General features: G+C 46.9%; 1 long non-coding RNA gene across 1 annotated transcript in view; it reads left to right on the top strand.

Moving 5' to 3' along the window:
- LOC112550452 overlaps nt 1-11,971 on the top strand; it is a 73,224-nt gene extending 61,253 nt beyond the window's left edge. Inside the window, exons 2-3 of the long non-coding RNA XR_003094314.1 lie at nt 10,994-11,065; nt 11,914-11,971. This is a non-coding gene — a long non-coding RNA (uncharacterized LOC112550452). The remainder of the gene's footprint in view (nt 1-10,993; nt 11,066-11,913) is intronic.
- The last annotated feature ends 4,245 nt before the right edge of the window (nt 11,972-16,216 follow it).

Raw genomic sequence — 16,216 nt, 5'->3', positions numbered from 1 at the left:
ATTTGGATGCTTATCTCCCTGCGATCCTACAATCCCTGCTGACTTCCTGCCCCTGGGGCAGGGGGCTGGACTCGATGATCCTCCGGGATCTCTTCCAGCCCAAATGTCTATGAAATAGCCCTCTGCCTTTTCTCCTACTTTGTCCCTTCTGTTCAGGGTGTAGTCCTCTACAGCTACACTCCAGTCATGCGAGGAGTCTCACCAGGTCTCCGTGATCCCTACCAGGTCATACTGCCCACCAGAGAGCAGGAGAGCTAGCTCCTCCTGTTTGTTTCCTATGCTCCTGGCGTTGGTGTACAGGCAGCTGAGGCCCCCAACTAACACCTTCAATTTCCTGAGATGCTGTGGGAGAACAGTTTGATTAGCATTTTCAAAAACAGTTGTGTTAGTGTCCTCCACAAGGGAGCTTTCCAGTGTGCCAGTCCCTGGGCATGCTCCACTTTGAGTTTCCCCACCCCCCAGCAAAGTCAGTTTAAAGCCCTGTCCAGTAGATCAGCCATCCTGGCTGAGAACAGGGACTGACCTCTCTACATGAGGTGAATTCCAGGCTGGGGATGTGGGGGGAAGAAAAGGGGGATGAATGTATCAGGTAAATAGTGGAGAGGTACCTGGGGAGTCAGATGTCAGGCAGGTTATAATGTGTCATAAATCCAATGTCTATATTTAGTCCATGTTTTTTTATATCCAGGAGGTTGATGAAGTGAAGTTCATAGGCTCATCATTGAAAAGTGTTTTCTAAGTTTCCTTTGAGGATTAGAACTGAGAGTTTGGAGAGAGAGCGGTTTTCTTGTGAGAAATGTGCCCCTACAGATAATTGGGTATTCCTGTCTTTGATAGATTTCCAGTGTGCATTCATTCTGGTGCGCAGTTCTTGTTTGGTCTCTCCTACGTATTTTCCATCAGGGCATTTGGTGCACTGGATGAGATATATAACGTTTCTGGAGGTGCAGCCGTAAGATCCAGGAACGGTGATGGTTTTGTTGTGGGGGTGTAGTAATTGTGGGAGTCCTGGAGATATGTTGGCAGGTTTTGCATTTCTTGTCATGGAATGGTCTGAATCCATTTGGTGTGTTTTGGGCTGTAGCAAGTTTGCTTCTGGTGATGAGGTTAGCGAGGTTCGGTGCTTGTTTGAATTTACAAAACACTTTTCACAGATAGCCTATGAACTTCACTTCATCTACTTCCTAGATACAAAAACTCATGGACTCAATATAGACATTGGGTTTATGACACACTATAACTTGCCTGACATCTGACTCCCCAGGTACCTCTCCACTTACCTGCCACATCCCCCCCCACTCCCAGCCCACTCCCAGCCCGTCTCTCATCCCTTTAGGCCTCAATTTACATTTTCACTGACTGGCTTTCTTGCATGCATACTAGCCTCTGTCTTCTTTACTATTCATTCCATCCAGGAAGTGCATGCACACGCAGATGCTTCCTCAGCCTGACGAAGGATTTTTAAACCCGAAAGCTTGCTAAGAAATATTTCTCCAACTATTCAGTTGGTGTAATAAAAGATATCAGATTGACACAAATAACCTTGTCTACCTATGTCCTTAGACCAACATGGCTACACCCAACACCCCTTAACACACACAAGCAATACGAGTTTTGCTTTCAACAGTTTGAGGTGCAGTTTCACAGAATCCCTTCCACCTATCTCCTTGAAACTTGGCAGGGTTCACGCCCTCAGAAGGGGCTACCATCCCTGCTGTTTTCATCTGAATATGCAAAAAGAATGACAAAGTTATAGATATTTTAGTGATTCCCCATTATAGTCAAATCACTGAATCGGCGCTGAAACTCTGAATCCAATTTGGCCAAATTGAACTGGGACAGTGACTCGAATCACTGTCCCTCTGAATCAGCCAAATCCAAATCTGAATCAAATACTTGCCGCTTCGCACAGGCCTAGTATCTATCATGTCCTTCACCCAGTGGACTGGTGAGCAACCCTTGTTGACACCATTGAGATATAAGGGAGTCTACAGGCTCTGGGGGGAACAGATGCAAGACAAACAGCTCTTGAAGGAAATGAAGAGCAGAAGGACACCACTGCGTGACAGTGGGCACATCTGCACATGCTATTACTGCGCATGAATAAACTGTGGAGCTTACTGCTGTGCAAGGTCAAACAGTCACAAACTCCTCCATGACTGTTTCAGGCTGGACATAAGGAAGAACTTCTTTACTGTCCGAGCCCCCAAGGTTTGGAATAGACTGCCGTCAGAAGTGGTTCAAGCACCCACTTCAAGACACATTTGGATGCTTATCTTGCTGGGATCCTATGACTCCTGCTGATTTCCCGCCCTTGGGGCAGGGGGCTGGACTCGATGATCCTCCGGGGTCCCTTCCAGCCCTAGTGTCTATGAAATCTATTAAATTTGTTGCTCCTGGATGCGCCATTTGAACATGTGCTTGGGAGCAATGAACTCCACGGCAATAAGCTCCACAGTTTATTCATGCACAGAACTGGGAGTTGGGTCGGAGCAGCCTTGGCTGGCAGGGGGTCTGTGCAAGAGAGGGAGGGAAGTGAGGCTGGTTGGGGCATGAAGGAGCTTCGGTGTGAGGCTAGCAGGCAGGCAGCCCCTGCACTGAAGCACCCTTCTGCTGCAGCCAGTCTCTGGCCTCTACACATGTGCTGCTACATAGTTTTTTACTCTGCAGCAGGATAGTATTTGTAAATAGTATTAATAGGGGTATACATGTAGATGCTGAGATGTTTACTGCCCAGCTAATTAATCAGCTGTGCAGTAAACATCTTGTGTAGATGCGCGGAGTGAGTGTGAAGCAAGAGAAGCAGGATGGGCCGAGAAGAGGAAGCTCCTCCCTCCTTTTGCACTCATGGCCCAGATAGATGGAATCTAAGGGCAAGGCCATAGAGGGCAGCATGGATGGAGGTGGGTGGCACAAAGCATCCATGACTTATCTGCCAACTGTCCCACACGTGGCCTGCATTGCCTATGGATGCAGGGTGATGAGGTGGGCATAGCCATGGCATCTACCAGTTGGGTTTTCCTAAAGCTCCAGCCACAAGTGGAACATCCTCTTCCCCTAGCAGGAGGCCAGAAGCAGCAGCTCCATCTGTTTCCCTGGAGGATCTTCTCTTTGAGATGAACAGAATGGAATAGAGCTACGGCTGACCGCAGGGAGCAGCTGCACTGCTGAGGAGTGTTTAGATATCATTTATCTGGTCATGAACCTCAAGATGTCTGTAGAACAAAGGAATAAGGGAAAACCATGTGTACCTACATCCTATGTCCAGCATAGGAGAAAACAGGCTGGGAATGCAGCACCAGACACTGGGCAAGATGGGCCATGCTGGAGTTGCTGCCTATGGAGGCTCCATCCAGTCCTAAATACAGCAAGGTAAAAATGAGATTGAATTGGGTCTGCAGGAGCTTAGAGCTGCATTTCCCTCACCTGTCCCATGGATGCTGCACATGAGTTTGTTGTAGTGATAACCTGGCTTAGTAATACAGAGGGCTCCTGCCCAAGTGTTCCTTGGTGCTATTCAGCAGCTATATTAGGAGGGAAGCTGCATGGAGCAGCACTCCAGGCTGGAAGCACTACTTGGGGCAGCCTTAATAAGTACTAATGTGCTGAGTAGGTTCCCCCGAGCACCAGGTTTCACACAAGATGTGCATTATGATGATGACAGCCAAGGCACAGGATCTCAGGAGAAAAACCACATGGAAGTACGGTTTCATAGTTTCATAGTTTCAGGGTCGGAAGGGACCTAATAGATCTTCTAGCCCGACCCCCCGCCAGGGCGGGAGAACAACCCGGTTCCAGCTCCTAGCCGCCCTGACTGTGAAGTAGTTTTTTCGGATGTCCAATCTGTACCTCCTCTCCATCAACTTGTGCCCATTATTCCTTGTTATGCCAGCAGGGGCTAGGGGAAACAGCGTCTCCCCCAAACCCTTCTGGTTCCCCCTAGTGAGTTTATAGACGGTCACCAGGTCCCCCCTCAGCCTTCTCTTGTGGAGGCTGAATAGGTTCAAGTCCCGCAGTCTCTCACTGTAGGGTCTGCCCTGTTGTCCCCGGATCATGCGGGTGGCCCTCCTCTGGACCCTCTCCATGTTGTCCACATCCCTCCTGAAATGGGGCGCACAGAACTGGACACAATACTCCAGCTGCGGCCTGACCAGCGTCGCATAGAGGGGGAGGATCACCTCCCTGGCTCTACTCGAGATGCACCTGTGGATGCACGACAAGGTCCGGTTAGCCCTGCCAACCATGACCTCGCATTGTCGGCCCATGTTCATCTTGGAGTCAATAATGACACCAAGATCCCTTTCCGCCTCCGTGCTCTCAAGTAGGGAGCTCCCCATCTTATAAGTGTGCTGCTGGTTCCTACTACCCAAGTGCAGCACCCTGCACTTGTCCGTATTGAAACGCATCCTGTTCCTGTCTGCCCACCCCTGTAACCTATCCAGATCCTTCTGCAATCTCTCTCTCCCTGCTAGCGTGCTCACCTCCCCCCAAATTTTGGTGTCATCAGCGAATTTAAACAGGTTGCTCTCCACCCCAACATCAAGATCGCTGATGAAGACATTGAACAGCGCAGGGCCCAGGACCGAGCCCTGAGGGACTCCACTACCCACCTCCCCCCAAGTCGAATATGATCCATCCACCACCACCCTCTGAGTGCGACCCTTCAGCCAATCTGCAATCCATCTGACTGTGTAGGCATCTATGCCACAGTCGCCTAGTTTATTAATTAGGATGGGGTGAGAGACGGTGTCAAAGGCCTTGCTGAAGTCCAGAAAGACTACATCCACCGCGACACCTGCATCCATGGCCTTTGTGACCTGATCATAAAAGGCAATCAGGTTGGTCTGACATGATCTCCCCCTAATAAATCCATGCTGATTGCCCCTGAGCATCATCTCGGATGCCGGCCCATCACAAATGTGCTCCTTGATGATCTTCTCAAAGAGCTTCCCCAGGATTGAGGTAAGACTGACGGTTAATAGTCTCAAAACTAATGCTACAAGAAAACCAAGCTGAGTAGTGCACAAACATCCAGGAAAGGTAATGCAGCTGGAAAGCAAACAAGGGGCCTTGACTAGTAGCTGCAGAGGTTCCCATGCAGGGTGAGAACAGACTACCAGCTGTGTAGAGGGTGGCATGTCAAGTGAAGGAAACTGGTGAGGCAGGAGGGAGAGCAGAGCCAGCCTTAGGGAAAATGGTGCCCTGGGTGAACTTGTATTTTGGTGCCCCCTCATCCCCAAGTCAGTGGTGCTGCTGCAGACAGAGGAAGGCTGGCATGGGCATGGGGAGCAGTCCAACAGGGAGGCAGAGCTGCCCATAATGTCCAACCTGGTTCCTCTTGGGTAGCAGCTAGAGATGACAGGTGGGTTGGGCAGTGCAGGCAGCTGCCCCCCCCCCATTGCACCTCATGTCCCCGCCTGCCTGTCAGCCACAGTGCCACTGACTTGGGGGGCTGGGCAGCTCTGGAGAGGGGCAGAGAGACCAGTTGAGATTTGCATCAGCCAGTCAGAGGGAACTGCCCATGGCTCTTCTGAACTGAGGATGAAGCATGTGGGCCAGGTTGCATTGCTACTACCCAAACCATGCCTGTTTTGTGCAGATGTGTAGTTCCCAGAGCTCATGATCCATCCCTTTCCAGCGTTAAATTCACATTATAATAGTTGTACCCAGAAAACAGAGCTCACAGTACAGTATTCTCAAGGCAGCCATCACACCGGGCCTTGCAGCCAGAAGGCCGACCACGCCTGGTTCCAAGAGCTGGGCTGCAATGACTGTTGGCTGCCACTTGGACCATCTCTGCTTCCAATGGCTTAGCATGCCAGGTTTCTGGGTCATAGATGGGCAGCTCTGCTGTAAAGGAAGAGTGCCAGCAGTAGCAGGATGATGGGTGGGAAATTGGAGCATGAACCCTACTGCCTGGGAGGTACCAAAATGGAGCTAAGGGACCTCCCTGTCCCATCCCCTAGCTCGCTCTCTCCCCTGCATCTTGCTTCCTTGCTCTGGGTCCAGCAGCAGGGAGGGCAGAGAAGCAGTGTGAGGTGCAGAAGTGCCCCTGGAGATTCACTGTTGCTGAGATGTCAACTCTTTCTGCTGCTGAAAACTGGTGTTTTTTGGCCGCTCAGCATATCAGTACCTAAAAAGAAAGTGACATGTGCCCCAGTAGCAGCAAACCCCTGGCTGTTCCTGCACCACACACAACAAGTACTACTCTGCCCTCTGCACTGCTGGAGCCAGAGCTAGAGTCAGGCACCCTGAAATACAACCCCTTCATGGTTGTCCAGGAAGTGAGGGAGGCAGGTACAATTCCTTCCATTGCCTGAGGTAATACAAAGCCACTATTCCCATCTCCTACACAAATGACCTCACTACCAGGCCACAGGCTATTTTTGGTACTAAAACTCTCCATCCCTCCTGTCAAAGCTGCTCCACTGTGCATAAAAGAATTAAAGATTCATTGGGCCAGAGAAACAGAATTAAAGATTCATTGGGCCAGAGAGAGCATGCAAAAGCAGAATGAGCACAACTCTATCCTGGTCCCTGCTCCTAGGATTGTCTCTGCATTTTATCCGGTACATTTTATCATGTAAAATGCAAAAATAGTTTCCAGTGCAGAGAATGGAAGGCTCAATGAATCTCAAGTTTTTAAACTACACAGCAGCACAACTTTATCAGGAGGAGTAGCATTGTGAAACTTTTCAGGTTCACAGTTTTGGACTTGGGTGTCTAAATTCTACCTAAGTCCCAATTTAGGCATTCAAGTTCTTGTCTGGGCCTGGCACCTGCCTTGTCCCAAAGATACACTAAACTGTCTAGTAAGTATCTTGATCCAAACACCAAGCTGTTGGCTTTTGCAACTGTCTCAGCTCCTTAAGAAAATCAAGATGGAGCTCCCATTTATCAACCCTCATGTAATCTCCTATGAGCAGAACCAAGGGCAAATAGATGACAGAGGCAGCTTTCCTCAGTAAGGAGGAAGCCAGGAGCAATGTATTTAATCTTCTGAAGAGCTGCTCTCACCTGCGGCAGCATGAGGAGAATCTCTCTCGTTCCAGCAGACTTCTAAAATAGGACTGTGATTGCTAATAAGACTCACCTGGGCTCAGGCAGCATCATTTGGCACAACAAGACCCACACTGTATGTTCTTCAAACTGCTCAGCCCTCCTAGGCCTTTCAAAAAAAATGCTTCAGAGAAACCAAAGTGCCCTGGACCATGTTCTTACCATTCATAGATGCTAGGTTCGGAACAGACCTCAATGGATCATGGAGTCCGACACCCTGCCCATGGCAGGAAAAAGTGGGAAAAAGGGCTAGGGTCATGTGACCCCCAGCTAGGTGCTTATCCAGTCTCTTTTTGAAGACCCCCAAGGTAGGGGAGAGCACCACCTCCCTTGGAAGCCTGTTTCAAATTCTGGCAACTCTTTCCGTGAAGAAGTTCTGATATCTAGCCTAAATCTACTCTGTCAGCTTGTGACCATTGTTTCTGGTTATGCCAAGGGGTGCTCTGGTAAACAGAACATCTCCTATTCCCTGCTCCCCCCCACACACCCGCAGTGAGTTTGTATACTGCCACAAAATCCGCCCTCAGCCTTCTCTTGCAGAGGCTGAAAAGGTCCATCAGCCTTTCCTCATAGGGCCTTCCCTGCAGGCCTCTAACCATACGAGTGGTCCTTCTCTGGACCCTCTCAAGGTTGTCCACAGTCCTCTTGAATTGCGGTGCCCAGAATTGGATGCAGTACTCGGGCTGTGGCCTGACTAGTGCCGCATAGAGGGGAAGCATCACCTCCCTGGACCTGTTTGTGATGCACCTACTAATGCATGACAAAGTGCAGTTAGCTCTGCTAATTACTTCATCACATGGGTGACTCATATTCTTCTTGGAGTTGACAGTGACTCCCAGATCTGTTTCTGCCACTGAGTTGCTGAGAAGGTCATCCCCCAGTCTATAGGTGTGCTGGTGATTCCCTCTCCCTAGGTGCAGCACCTTGCACTTGTCCTTGTTAAACTGCATCCTATTGTTCTCTGCCCACTTCTCTAATCTGTCCAGGTCCACCTAGATTCGGTTCTTCCCATCAGTGTGTTTACTTCGCCCCATACTTTGGTGTCATCTGTGAATTTGAAGAGTGCTTTCCATGCCTTCATCGAGGTCACTGATAAAGCTATTGAACAGCACCAGCTCAAGGACCGAGTCTTGGGGGACCCCACTGCCCACATCTTTCCAGGTTGATATCAACCCATCCACCACCGCTCTCCGAGTATGATCCATAAGCCAATTTGCCACCCACATGACTGTGTAATAGTCTATAGCACAGCCGTTCAATTTGTTTATGAGAATAGGATGGGATACCGTGTCAAATGCCTTCTTAAAGTCCAAGTAGATGACATCTACCTTGACTCCTGCATCTAAGCATTTAGTGACCTGGTCATAGAAAGAAACAAGGTTAGTCAGGCAGGATCTACCTGCTATGAACCCGTGCTGGTTGCCCTTCAGCATTGCATTACCCACTGGATTTTTACAAATGTGATCCTTCATAATTTTTTCAAGAGTTTTCCCAAAGATAGATTGGTTAGTCTCACTTCTATAGTTACCCAGTTCCTCCCCTTCTTGAAAATAGGGACCACATTGGCCCTTTTCCGGTCCTCTGGGACCTCACCCGAGCACCACGAGTGTTCAAACAGTCGTGCCAGTGGCTCTGCTATGACACTGGCTAATTCTTTCAGCACCCTTGGATGGAGCTCATCCAGTCCTGCTGACTTAAATGCATCCTAGCAAAGAGACACTTGGAGGGGCTGGTCAGCACTGACAGTTGGTGGACTGGTGTTCCTCCTGCTTCTGTCAGTAATGCATTTGGGAGATGCACTCCATTAATCTGAAGTCACCCTGATCTCAAGTCAAGACAGTAAGTGAGGGCAGAATTTGGCTCAGTAAGCAAGTCTATCATTAGTAGAATAATCTGGTCAACAAAATACCTGCTAATAGCCATGTGTGTACACGTGCCTGAAAAGAGCACCCATTGGTTGCAAACAGCTCTGCATACACATAATTTGAACAAGGGCACTACATTTTCTAATTAAACTATAGTCTTTTATCTGGAAATTGTGAATTATTAACTAATCCAGGATCCCCCAACAAGGAAACTGCAATTTATAGAGCTGCATTACATAGCTACACAACAAATTGTATAGCAACTCTATGTTAAGAATTTTGGACTAACAGCCCACAGTCAGAGGGGTTCTTTACCTTTCTGATTCAGGCAAATCTGTGCCTTGGGTCAGGAATCTCATGTTTTCATATTCCTTTGGGCTCTTCAGCTTTGTTTCCCATGTCAAGAGTCTCACTGCACTTTGTGATGACAGACTCCAAGGTATTTAAATGGTCACTGTCTACAGCTGGAGATGCACGTCCCGTAGTGAATCAAAATGGGATAGTTTGGGTAGTGTGGATAGCCCAGGGGATTGGCCTTTGGGTACAGTTTCTCATCTATAGGCCACTTGGTTTGAACCTGCACCAGGCCAAGAGTAACTAGAAATCACTGTAGTCTGGTGGCTGCTTATGTGAAATAAGGGCATAGGGGGCATGAAGGAGATCAGAACAGTGTTCAGTCTACAAGGGAAGGAATGAGGCATATTGACTAAGAAGGGACATGAAGCTGTTTTCAGCTGCTGTCTGTGCTGTGGATAAAATATTCAGCTTGGGCTTCACAAGCTTTTAATCTGGTATTTTTCACAAACAAATACCTAAACATTAAGAATATGAGTGACCCATCCTATGCTCTCAGCAATCACATCTCCTGCCCTGAAGGTGACCAGACATTTACAGTTTATGAATCAGTATCAGCTGCCAACACATTTTTTTGGTGTCCAGTATTCTCTGACAGTAGCACAAAAGAGTTTGATTAGGCCTCTTTGTACACACTAATCTGCACCTTTCCTTTCTTTCTGTGTCAGCTTCACAGATGTAGCTGTACAAGATTTGATCACATATTGCCACACAGTTTCAGAGAAAGAGGAAAAAACACCACATCCTGCATCTTTGTGTAGCACAGAAACACTTGGGCAAAGAGGGAATTATCTTTGAGTGCAGCCAATAATCAGCCTACTCTTGAAATCACAAGGAGTCATAGCCTTGATAATACCTACCCTCATTAAAAGTATTTATGTTACTGTAGGGGTTTTTTCCTAGTCATAACACTAGTGCATTACCCTCAGATGACAGATGATGAAACTCTGTACCCAAGATTAGGATCCAGCCTGCTGCTCTCCCTAAAAGTACAGCTGCACAGGCAGTTGAGTAATATACAAGTTTAATCCCTTATTGAAATGTAGTATGCTCTTTGTTTTAATTCATTTTAATTAACTTCCCTTGGTGCCAATGTTTGATTCACAGTATTGTTAAGACAGTCTCAAAGAGTAATGCCCCAAAGTTTATCAGTATGGGGACTAGTGGGAAGAGAATAATTACTGATGATGTCTGCAAGCACTGGCTCTTTGGTAAGAAGAGTTTTATTCCAGCTACAATTCCCTCTGGATTCCATGTGAGAAGAGACCACACATGGACAACATGGGTTCATGAATCACTGCATCCAGGCTCTTAAACTGCTACAGCAAGGTCTGAATACATATGAATTTTGGTATATAACCATTTGTAAAACCATAGAATGCACCTGTAATACCCACTTTGGGTCCAAAGCTAATACCCATAGCCTTTGAGATTAAAGAGGAAAACAACAGGCAGCCTAACAACTCTTCAATTAAGTCATTAGCTGCTCTTTCACAGGTGCTCCCTCTCTCCCTGTGTGGGCCTTGCACATGGGCAGTGTTGCCTACCTAGGCTTGCTGCTCCCACCTCAAAGGGCCCTGAGAACCAGCAGAAGCTGTGTCCAAGCTGCAGTGTTATCAGTTAACTGTTTAACCAATATAATGAGAGGACGTTAAATGGATAATTTCTTTAAAATTATATTTAACATCCCTTCTCTCCCCTCCCTCCCCCCGCAGCCAGCCTGCCTGCAGCTGCCCAGCAGTGCTCCACGTGACCCCAGTAAAGTGAGCTCATCTGACCCCGGTAAGGTGAGCATCCAGGCATTTCTTGAACATACCCAGAGTAGGTGCTTGCACCACTTGGGGTGGGGGTGGAGTCTATTCCAGGCTCTGAAGACTCCAATGGTAAAGTTTTTCCTTTTGTCCAGCCTGAAACAGTCTTCCAGCAGTTTGTGACTGTTAGACCTCGTCTTCCCTTGGGGTGCCCTGGTGAACAGATGTTCTCCCAGATCCTGATGCACACCCCTCATATACTTATAGGCTGCCACCAAGTCCCCCCTGAGCCTTCGCTTCTCCAGGCTGAAGAGTCCCATGCCTCTCAGCCTCTGCTCATAAAGCCTGCTCTCATGACTTCTAATCTTTAGGGCTGTGCAAAACAGCACCATTTTGTTTAGACTTCCATTTCACCAGGATAGTGTTTCGTTTAGAGTTTCGTTTGGTTTCGAAACCGCTGTTCTGTTTTATTTCGTTGAAACTTCTGCCGTTTCACCCATAGGCTATAATGGGGAAGCATGAAACAGACTATAATTTTGTCATTTCTTGCCTGATTCAGATGAAGTTTGCATGGGTAGTGGCGGGCTTCATGGCCTCGGAAGGGGCTAAGTTCCAGGAGGTAGGTGCAGGGGTTTTTAGGAAACTGCACCTCAAAGTGTTGAAAGCAAAACTTGTGTCACATGTGTTAAGGCGCAGCAGGGTGAAAACTGCAGGCATGGTAGCCCCTTCCGAGGCCATGAAGCCTGCACAGTTTCAAGGAGATAGGTGTGGGGGTTTCTAGGAAACTGCACAGAGCAAAACTTGTGTCACTTGTAAGTGTGAAGGCACAGAGGAAGCTCATTTCAAATAATGCATTTTATTCTGTTTTTCCATCCCTTCCTCAGAGCACTAGGATTGGAAGAGACCTCAGGGAAGGATCCCAGTTACTGGCCAGCTACACAGTCAATGTCAGAGCAGTCCTTCCTCCCCACGCTCTCCTTAGTTTCTCTTTAGCTGCAAGCAAGTCCAGCTTCAAAACATTTCGACTGCCCTCGTTTCGTTTCAAGACTATTTTGAAGCCTTTCATTTTGTTTCAATTTTGCCGTTTCAAAATTTGCCAGGAAGCGGAAAGGTTTTTTCATGAGCTTGAAAAATAAGTACAGATTTAATGAGGCTGAAAGATTAAGAATAAATATTCCAGAGGGTTATGGAAGCTGTAGAAGACTGGCAGCCAGCATGCTAGGACAAATAGAAACTGAGTGCCGTGTGTGTGGTGTGGGAAGTTGAAGGAGACCAGCTCTGTGATGCAGCTTGTTGTAAATTCATGGAGAAATGTAAAAAGAGTGGTGCATCTGGCCATGATGACAGAGGAGGAACTCACACATCACATGGGGACTGTGAGAAGGGACTGAGAGAAGGCCAAGGTTGCGAATGTGCAGGGAGTGGGGTTTATAGAAAGCCACAGGGTCTGAGTGAGCTTGAATTCAAGAGTGGAGGGTCTCAGCTCCAGATAACCTTCCTTGGATTATTCAAACATTGAGCGGGTCGGACTGTAGGACATGGCTCCTCTTTGACTGCCTGGCACTTTGGAAAATTTCTCCCGAGAAGTCTTCCCTGGTGTGACAGCTGAAATTATGTCTGTGTGATACAGGTGCTTGCTGAAGGCCCTATGAAGATTAGATCAAGTGTTTTTTCTATATTTGTTTAGATATTAAGTTGTATGTTGTTGCTAAGAGCCTAATTAAAGTTTAAAATGTAGTGAGGCCTTGTATAAAAGTAAGGCCTAGTAAATTTAGCAAAGCCTTGAAGTAGTAAGGCCCTGTGGCATAGTTAAAATAACCTTATCAAAGGAATGCAAGGCTTGTACTGCTATTGGTCAGTCTAAGGACAGTTGAAGTAAAAGGAATCTGAGTGGTTGTACATTATCAGAACCACTCAGAAGCTTTAAATTGGCTGGAATATCTGGAAACCGTTCAGAAGGAAGATACAGCTCTGTAAAAAGGATTAGTTAGCTGTTGCCTGGATCAATGGGCCTGTGGACCTCATGGAGCCCAAGAACTGCATTCCAGGGTCCTTCCCAGTACCTCTTTGGATAGTGCTGTTCAGGGATGCCTGACTTCGCTGAACTTTGTGGAAAGAGAAGCTTGCTGTGTATCAGGCATCAGAGGGGACTGCCGATAAGTTACCGACGCAAATTGCTTTTGTCTGTCATTGTTTGTCTTGTTACTACACGTAGTTGTGTTTTTGTTAAGTCAATAAATCTTTCTTACCTTTCTACCCCCAACCATGCTCTCAATCCCAAACCCTCTGCAGGTGGCTGGGACACCTGGGATCCTCAGTGTTTAAAAAAAGGGGCACTGACTGTAATAGCTACTAATAATATATGCTTGAGTAGCAGCTTTCCTCAGCCAATTAATTGCACCTAACACTGTGTTTTGAATAAAAAGGAAAGAGAAAAACAATGTGGAAGAAACTGTGAGTAAGTCACATTGGTTTGCCTGGTTTATACGCAATTCCCACTAATGCTGCTTTCTTTAGTGTTACTTAAAAGAATCTGCTCTTAAAAGAATTCTCAACCTAGTCTGTGTAACTTTACTTACCCAGATGCAAATCAGGAATAAGTGAGAATCAGGCCTAGAGAATTTAAAACATATCATTAGAACTCAAGAGTCCTCTGCTCTAACACTTGAGTCTCTTGGGACATGCAAGGTGTCTGGGTCTCTGCAGCTTAAAAAGATTTTGTGCTCTCTCATGGCTCACTGAACTCTTTATGAGCAGCAGGATAGTAACGGTCGATCCTCCTGTCAGGCAACACCAATGGCCTTAACATGTTAGATGATTATCAAGGCTTACATGAAGCCAAATATCATTCTTCCATGCAATAAGTTTCATTACAAATCACTCAGGATCCAGAGAATATAGTCTTCTTCTGCTTCCCATAATCTAGGGCGATTTTTTTGCACAGGATCATTAGTGCATGCTCTAGCCAGGACTCCTCTTCAAGAAATCTCAGTGTAACCCCCGAATCAACCAGGAAATGTTCTCTTGCAATTGAATCCTGGAAGATGGTGCACATAGACAGCCTAATCCTGGACTGGAACTGAAACCCAAGTCTCCTGCTGGCAGTCAGCTGCATTCCAGCCAGCAGTATGGGGCCAACCCCAGAAACAGAGCCACACTCAAATCTCTAGAAGGTTCTGCTGAAAGTACACATGAGATCCCTGGGCCTATCTGCAATATCCTTGTATTCGAATAATCTTGTGACCAAATGAGCAATTGAGGCAAAGTCTGCTGAGGACGGTAACCAAACAAAGGACTTCTGGAGACTGCAATAGCAGCAAGACTGGATATGAAAGTTTTCCCTACAAAGTACAGCAAGCTGTAATTCAAGCACAACCTCTAATTGGGGACAGATGCCTCTCCAGCTGTTGATCTGTTCCCTCCGTTGTTGTTTTTAAGCACATCAACAATCGTAAAAATAATTCAAGTTCCATACGGCTTAAGGGGGGGCCTTTCAAAACGGATTCCATCTGTCCGATCAACAACAAGACCGAGACAAGTTTGAGCATCACACAGTAGATGATGCACTGTACTCACTTCCATTGCCTTGGTTTAGGACTAACATGGGTAGGTGCTGTTTGTAACATCACGACTCTTCAAGGGCTGGCTTTGAGGTCTGCTAGGATTCCTGTGAACAAGCATACAAACCAATGTACCTCCTGAGGAGTCAGGAACATGAGTCTGAAACAATGGACCCAGGAGGTCCCTTATCTCAAGAACCACATCATATAAACCTTTCCATACATTTATCACTCTTATTCCTCACTCCCCAACATGACTGTTAAGGGATTGCTTTGAAGCATGACCTGGCTTAAGAGAAATGTGTGTCACTTGATTTTAAGGTTCATTACCAACAGGTATTTTAGGATCCCCAACAACCAATTGCCTTAGCAACTATTATGTGCCCCTATTCTCTGTATTAACAAAGAGGTTTAAGTTTTATTCCTATTGGGTGTGGGGTTTTGCCATAAAGTATTCAGGATTGACATCTTTCTCAGTCACTGCGTCAGTTCCTGGAGTTTGTTCCCAACACAAGGTCGCACTTTCAAATTAGTCAAGAACTACACCTGGTGCAGAATGTGGCTGTCTGCGAGTTAAGCTGTGCTGTGTAGAGGACTGCCTGCCACAAGTACTTTGGGATTTGCAGGAGCCGCCCAATGATTTGAGTGACTTGCTCCTTTCCCAGACTATTTTGATAAAAAAGGCAGGCATGATCTGGGACAGGCTAAGGGGCAGAAAAGACCAGGTTGGAAGGTCTGGACTAGGGCTGCAGACATGCTATGGGATGTTTATGTCCTTATGGAGGACGACATGACTTGGATTCCCACCCAGACAGCCTATTAGGACAGTAGCTTGTATACAAATGCTCATCTTGCATCCAACATTTGAGAGAACAGCAAAATCCAGCAGAGTAAATAGATTCCAAGTTCCCCCACAAATGTTTTTATAGTGAATATTTCCTCCAAGTTACACTCCAAAACAGCTGAACACTCCAAGCAATGAGGAGCTCTTGGTGCTGGCTAGTTAGTGATAATACCACATCGCTAGGGTTTGCTGAGATACCCGGCTTGTGCCGGAGGGTTCCTTTGCTCTCCTTTATTGGCCTAATCTCCCAGGAAAAGCTGTTTGCAGAATCAGTTGATCCAGCTGATCTCCAAGAGATAAACATCTCCATCCTCTGGCAACCATGCTTGTTTCTCCCAGAGCCCATGTAACATTCTTTCCTGTATCCCACTTACATGATGTCAGCTAGCAATGCATCCTGGCTCTTGTAGCCAGGACCACATCCAGAAAGCCATTTTGGTTCTAAAGTACAATGCTTTTGATGTCTGTTTGCTCATTAGGGGATAAAACAGTCCACAGAGAAGGGCTATTATTTTTAAAGGCACAAACATGACCCCATGCTCCTGTTGTGTTTTGCTGTACTCAGGTTTTTACTGAGAATGCTCCTCCCCCATCACCACATAATCCACACAATAAGCGAGGCCTTTGAAAATGCTCTGTTCTGTGTCAACTGCAATGCAGAAGGCACACTAGCATGGGCCTGCTTTTCTGAGCACAGGACTGCATAAGCTAGCTCCAACAAAGAGGAAAATTTTTGTGGCTGAAGCAGTGAAGGTAGACCCAGGAGCTCTTGGGTTCATTCCT

The sequence above is a fragment of the Alligator sinensis genome, unplaced genomic scaffold, assembly GCF_000455745.1.
Source record: "Alligator sinensis unplaced genomic scaffold, ASM45574v1 scaffold511_1, whole genome shotgun sequence".
NCBI classification, from domain to species: Eukaryota; Metazoa; Chordata; order Crocodylia; family Alligatoridae; genus Alligator; species Alligator sinensis.
The sequence above is the reverse complement of the archived record's forward strand: the minus strand, read 5'-3'. Positions and strand labels throughout refer to the sequence as shown.